Source organism: Salvia splendens, chromosome 15, assembly GCF_004379255.2.
Source record: "Salvia splendens isolate huo1 chromosome 15, SspV2, whole genome shotgun sequence".
Lineage (NCBI taxonomy): Eukaryota > Viridiplantae > Streptophyta > Magnoliopsida > Lamiales > Lamiaceae > Salvia > Salvia splendens.
The window spans coordinates 21576634-21583890 of NC_056046.1; the positions used below are offsets into that span (position 1 = coordinate 21576634).

Sequence of the window (7257 nt, forward strand, 5' to 3'; positions counted from 1 at the left end):
GAGTGAGTACTACAACCTAGCCCTATGGATTGCTAAACCCAAAGGGCATGAATTCAAGTTCCTTTCAAAATTATTCTCTTCAATCTGTACATTATTCACTGCTACAAATGTACATTATTAGATACTATTGGAACATTTTTTACTGTACCAAATATAAAACACACATTAAAAAATAAAATTTAATTAATGTGCTGGTACTATACCCTAGCCCCATGGGTTGCTAAACCCAAGGGGAATGATTCAAACTCCCTTCCTTTGGTGATGGTTTCGTTTGCGAGTGGGTACTACAACCTAGCCCCATAGATTGCTAAACCCCAAAGGGTATGAATTCAACTCTCGCCAGACATTAAATACTTACACAAGTACATCATTAAGTATTACGCATATACATTAAGGCCACCTGGCGTACATTATTTAGTTCTACTTAGCCTAAACATTATTCCCTTAAACACGTACATTATTAGACATTAGGCGTACATTATTTCTTGTATGAAACATATGCATTACTCAGAAACTGACGAGAATATTGAACTCCTATTTCTCCAATATTTTTTAGCGAAAAAATAGTTAGAATTAGAGTAAAATCTATGAATCATAGAAATAAATAAGCATATTGTGATTTAATAAAGGAAAAGAAATAAAAGATAAGTAAATATGAAACAGAAGGCGTAAATCATGGAAATGCAATAACTGCTGATTTTTTACTACTCTCCTAAATGCCTTTTTCGATTTTTTTATTAATTTATTAAATTCATGTGGCATAAAAATCAGCCATTAAACCAAAAATTAAAACCGAATCGAAACCGAAAACCGAACCCTAATAGAATTTTTTATTAATATATATATATATATAGAATACTTAAAACTCCAAACCCTAAGAGCATCCACAATGGCGGCGAGCGGACCAGCTAGCCGATTCCCGGCGATGGCCGGTTCGCTCCCCGAACCATTGCAGGCGGCGAGCGGCAATTCGACGAGAAAATCGGCGAGTGCACGCCGATTTTCGGGCGCTGGCCGATCCGCTCACCGGTCGGCTGGCCGCCATTGTAGGCTCCCGATCGGTGAGCGATCGGCCATCCCATTTATTTATTTATTTAATTTTCGAAACACTATATATACGCGATTTGCACGTCATTTTCATTCGCACCACTTATTTTAACAAGTTTTCTCTCTATCTTAATTTCGGTACATGATCAACAGCGCGAAATGAGTAACGCGGGTGGTAGTAGTGGTGGTAGTGGTGGGGATGACGAGGAGTACGAACGGCAAATGAACTAAGAGTTGGACGCCTATACGTCCAGTGAGATAAACCGGCTGATACAAAGTGCCTTGCAGCCGGCGGTACCTCGACCTCGACCCGTTGTCCACCGCCGAGCGGTGATTGAACGGGATCACGTAGCTGCACATCAGCAGCTATATGAAGACTACTTCGCACAGGAGCCGCGGTTTAACGCCAACCTTTTCAGGCGGCGTTTTAGGATGAGCAGGGCCATGTTTATGTGTATTGTTGATGCTTTGGAGCATCGATATATGTGTTTCCACTTCAGGCACGATGCGGCTGGCAGACCCGGCCACACATCTATTCAAAAGTGCACTGTGGCAATCAGACAGTTGGCCTACGGAGGCGCGGCAGACATGTGGGACGAGTACCTCCACATCGGTGAGACGACTGCCCTTGAATGTTTGAAGTATTTCTGTCAGGGCGTGGTTGAAATATTCCGTGATCAGTACCTTCGAAGCCCTACCCCCGAAGACTGCCAGGAGCTGATGCATATGCACGGAGAGAAGCATAGGTTTCCAGGTATGTTAGGAAGCATAGATTGAATGCATTGGGAGTGGAAGAACCGTCCCGCTGCCTAGAAGGGGTTCTACACGACCGGCTACAAGGGAAAGAATCCCACGATGATCCTCGATGCCGTAGCTGATTATCGGCTGTGGATTTGGCATGCGTATTTTGGGGTAGCCGGGTCGAACAATGACCTCAATGTCCACAACTCGTCGCCTCTTTTCAACGAGCAGTGCCAGGGCGTTGGTCCGGCCATCAGTTTTGTCGCCAACGGCAACCGACATGATATGGGCTACTACTTGGCGGATTGGATATACTCTAGGTGGCCCGTCTTTGTGAAGACGATCAGATGCGCATTAGATGAGAGGAATGCCTACTTTGCGGAACGGTAGGAGTCGGCGCGCAAGGACGTGGAACGCGCATTTGGTGTGCTCCAGTCTCGATGGACGGCAATTAGGGGTCCATGTGGCATGTCAACTGCATTGCTGATATAATGTACGTCTGTATTATCATGCACAACATGATTGTCGAAGATGAAGGTGTACAACTGACTAGTTGGGCCAACGACGATAATGAAGCCGGTCCAAGTCACGGCGTGGCCGCCCCTAACGTACGAAGCGGGGTACCTCACGATGAAGCCGGCCTCCTCCAAGTACATGCCGACATGCGCCAAGTGGATGCTCATATTCGACTCCAAAAGGATTTAATTGAAGAGTTGTGGGCGCGGAGGACTTCACGGCGTTAGTTTTTTTTTAATTATGTAATTTTTTAATCTACCTTTTTTTTAATTATCTAATTTTTTTTAATTAATGTACTTTTTTAAATTAAATATTATTATTGAATTTTCCCGTATTTGTGTCGTAAATTTAATTCAGTATTTTGTGTGAGTGTTAATTATTTGTTTTTATAATTTTGTTTATTGTGGCTAGCCTATTGCTTGTCCAGTTATTTGTCCTGAAGATGTAGCAGGAGGAGTTTGTGGCTAGGCTATGGCTGGCCTATTGCTATTGGAGATGCTCTAATAGAATGAAATTCATTTCGCCTACATTCTTCATCTGCACTCTCTAAACCTAAAACTCTCCATCTCCAATCCTTCCAAGTCCAAATCGACGATTATTTCCTCCAGATTCCAGATCGTCGCCTCCAGCCTATCGCCTCCTCCCTACAGCCGTGCTCCAGTCCGCTGCCTCCCGTCCCCACTTCGTCACCTCTCCACCCGACCATCCGTCGCCTACGCCCTTCAGCCATCCACGCCGCCTCCAGGAAGCTAGGTACAAATTCAGACTTATGTTTATGCATTCAAGGGAAAGATGTCCATGCCCAGATTTAAAATTTCGATATTGAGCTATATAGTTTATATATTGTTACTTTGTTAGATGATGAAATTGTGTGTTGTAATTTTAATATGTTGAAATCGAGTGTAATTTTCTCCAATTTACTGATTTCATATGGACATAGGGTCAAATTGAGCATTTTCCCTCTACTGTTATTAGCAATTTCAATAATATTGTTGTAATTTTCTTAAGGTTTCCTCTTGTAGGTGTTAAATAGTAAAAGAGAAACTGTTGGAGATGTCCTTGGTATTTGGAAGTTTGAGCAAGAAAAAGTTACAAAGGCTTTAGATCTAGAAAGGAACTTGCAGAGAAGTTGAATAGATATTGAAGAGTGACCACCGTGAAATCTCCATTAGTTAATCATGTTGCCTACATATTTATGAAATTTTATTTTTGTTGATGGTGATGTTGTAGCCTAAATATTTATTTTTGTTGCTTGAGATGTTAATCATGCTATGGTTTTATTGTGAATACTTGGTTTGAATTTCGGTTTTTCGGTTTTTTGGTTTTTTTAAATCTAATATAATTTCGTTATTTCGATTTAATTTGATTTTTATAGTTTGGCTTTTGGTTTTCGGTTTCGGTTCGGTTTTAATTTTCACCTAAATTCGGTGTTTCGGTTTTGGTTCGGTTTGGACAAAAAACCGAAGCGAAACCCGAATACTCACCCCTAAGCATGCCTAAATTTATTCGATGAGATCTAGTTGAAGTTGGTCATGAAATCGCTCTTCACGAAAAGAAGCGCGCCAACTTTGAAAAGGTCATAATTGATATGGTTCACCTTGAGCTAAATTATTGTGGATTGGTGTGGTTTGTTTCTGAGCTAGATTGTTGTGGTTTGTTTTTGAGCTAGATTGTTGTGGTTTGTTTCCGAGCTAGATGTGTCTCCTTCATCAACGATTGTGATGTCTACTTCATACTCGATAAGCATGGATCCAGGATAATACATGAAGTCAATGATGCGTAATTAGTGCCACATAACGGACCTTGATGGGGAATAAGCCTGAGAGTTCGTCATGTCCATATCTGACATGGTGCTTCGGGAAATATAATCATGGCCCCTGCTAACATGTCAGTTATGCATACGAGCAATGCGCATACGGAACCAACAACGAAATATAGTTGCACCCCATAGTGGTTCGCTAAATAAATAATAATCGACGAGTCATCGTGCGATGTTTTCACACTCTCGGTGCACGTTGACAGGTCATCGAGGTGTTGTTGCCCTCATCAATATTTACTATTGCATCACCCAGGGGCGGATCCAACATATATTCAACTGGGGCATTTGCCCCTCCTCACCCTTCTTTTACCATTATATCTCCACATATACATTTCCAATTATATATATCAAATACACTCGTGGCGGAGCTAGAATTTTAACTGTGGGGGGCCCAAATCACCATTAAAATTTGTTGAATGTGTTCAATGCTAACGACATGGAAACAACTCGAACGTGGGTGAGAAATGGATGATGAGAAAACTAATTAGTGAATAGATTTTTTAGAACAAGCACATATTTTACTACTAATATTTTATGATATATTTTAATAGTATTTATTAGATCAAAGAGTTATTATCTACTCCCTCCGTCCCATAATAGATGACACACTTTCCTTTTTAGTTTTTCCCACAAAAGATGTTGCATTTTCCTTTTTAGAAAAAGTTCTTTCTCACATTAATATAAATATACTATTTCTCTCTCCACCTTACACACAAGACATCTCCTAAAAGCCTATGTTATTTCCTAAGTGTGTCATCTATTATGGGACAGATGGAGTACTATAGTATTTTTTTATAATAAAAAGCATCGCATTAAAATTAATTTTATTAATATCATAATATTTTACAATATTTATGAAATCAAAGAATTATTTTATATTCTTAAATTATAAAAACCATTCTTTTATGATTATGAATTAAAATGATTTATGTACAAAATTATTAGTGAAAAAATCAATAAAAGTTACTAATGTGAGAAAATCCATAAAGTATAAGCAAATAGGAGAAAACTAACAAAATTTACTAATTTGAAAAATAAAAGAAGTCACAAAAATGAAGCAGAATGCTCAGGTGGGCGTCGAACTAGGTACCTCACAATCAAGAGGCCGAAAATCAATTCAACTACAGCAGCACTTCATGTTAATAATTATAATTACATATATTATATATAGTAAATATTGAAATGGGTGAGGGTCAGTGCCTTCGCCCCTAAATACACTAAATGCCCCTTCTCAAATGCATAAAATTTTTCTATATGCTATACTTTTGCCCCTCCTCAAGCAAAATCCTGGCTACGCCCATGGCATCACCTTTGTGAACTCCCACAACTGCCATATGACTTTCTCATCCACGATAAATTCTCGTCGAATTGATTGTTGGATGCATTATCAACTGAATGCTGTTTCAATTTGTGGGGATTCATAATATAGGAGATTTTGTGAGAAGGAAATGAAGAAATTGAAAGAGAAATGGAAATTTTTGGAAGAGAAATAAAAATTGAACAGTAGTCGATTTTTAGAGCATCCACAACCGTGCTCTTGCCAGCGGCACGGTTGTGGGCCCGGCCCCACTTTTTCTGCCTGCTCTCTGGCAAGAGCACAACACCCACAGCTGTGCTCTTCCGCAGGGACGGACACAATTAATTTAAAATTCAATTAAACAAAAACATTTCAATAATACTAAAATTCATTAAAAAAAACCTAAATAATATTACAAATGACAAATAAAATAAAAACGACATAATTAAAATCCTAAAAATTAAAAATTACATAATTAAAATACTTAAAATTAAAAAAACCACTAAGCGTTGCCGAATTTCGCCCACATGTGTTTGATTAGGTCTTCTTGTAGTTGATTGTGGATTCGGGTATCGCGCATTGTGTGCCTTGTCTCGATTCTCTTGCCAACCGTCGTATGCTCGCCTCGGCGTGAGGGAGACCTCGCTGTTGAGCTTCCGGCTTCGTCCTCGTCGTAGAAGCTAGCCGCCCTCGGCCCTTCGTCGGCTATAATCATGTTGTGTAAGATAATACACGTGAACATGATGTCGGCGATATTATTCACGTACCATAGCCGAGCCGGAGACTTAACAATGATGAATGTGTGTATTTATAGATGATTTTGGGGGAAAAAAATAAAAAAAAATTCAAAAAAATTCAGAAAAAACGGGAAAAAAACGGCCATATTTTTGGGATTTGGAAAATATTTTTTTTATTTTTTATCATTTTATATAATTAAAAATCAAATTTTAAAATAAAAAAAATAATTCAAAGGCAACGGCTATGCCGTTGCCCAATCGTAAGCCGCCAGGTCGCCTGCTCGCTGTCACGGCGCTGCTCGATGCATCGAGCGGCGCCGTGCCAGTGGCGCGAGCGCAGCGGCGGCGGTATGCGTCCTCGCCGCTGGCACGGACGGACACGGGGCCGCCGTCCACCGTTGTGGATGCTCTTAAAAATAAAATGAGCCTTATCTGGCTGCGTGATTCATCCGTACACACGAAGGAGGTGCGTGCACGCGTGTGGCTCGTCCGCATCACCACCCGCAACAGTGGTCTATGTAGTGATTCATCCGTATACACGAAGGAGGTGCGCGCACGCGTGTGGCTCGTCCGCATCACCACCCGCAACTGTGGTCTATGTCGTGGTACGTGGCCCGACACCCCCAACTCCCACTGTGGTTCCGACATTAAAAAAAAAACGAGGCTCGTGTGAGTGTCCTAAATAGCATTTTTCAATCCTGACCATGTAACAAAAGAGATAACACCATTCATGTACAATAATATTATCAATGGATTATACTTTTTTAACATGAATAATTTGGGTCTTTCTACAATAAAGTCATTTAGTACTATTATAGAATTGAAAAATGTATTATTATAGAAATAAGATCAGATGAAGAGTCAAAGACGACCTAATTAGACATATATTTGGATGATCTTAAAGGTGGTGATATTGCAAACGTGGAGCCATGAATGGCAGTGGTTGCCATTGCAAATAGGACCGGATGATATATAGAGCCTTTTTAAAGTGCCCAACTTCATGTTTGTTTGGACAACCCACCTAAGTTGTCTATTAACTATCACATCATTATAGTTTTTAAATAATACTAATAAGAATAGGATTTCAATCGAGCAAAGAG

At 40.0% G+C, this 7257-nt stretch overlaps 1 long non-coding RNA gene across 1 annotated transcript; it reads left to right on the plus strand.

Annotated features, from left to right (window-relative positions):
* The first annotated feature begins 2841 nt into the window (after nt 1-2841).
* Nucleotides 2842-3612, plus strand: LOC121767842. Its single transcript, XR_006043217.1, has 2 exons — nt 2842-3057; nt 3327-3612. It is a non-coding gene; the product is annotated as an uncharacterized LOC121767842 (long non-coding RNA).
* The last annotated feature ends 3645 nt before the right edge of the window (nt 3613-7257 follow it).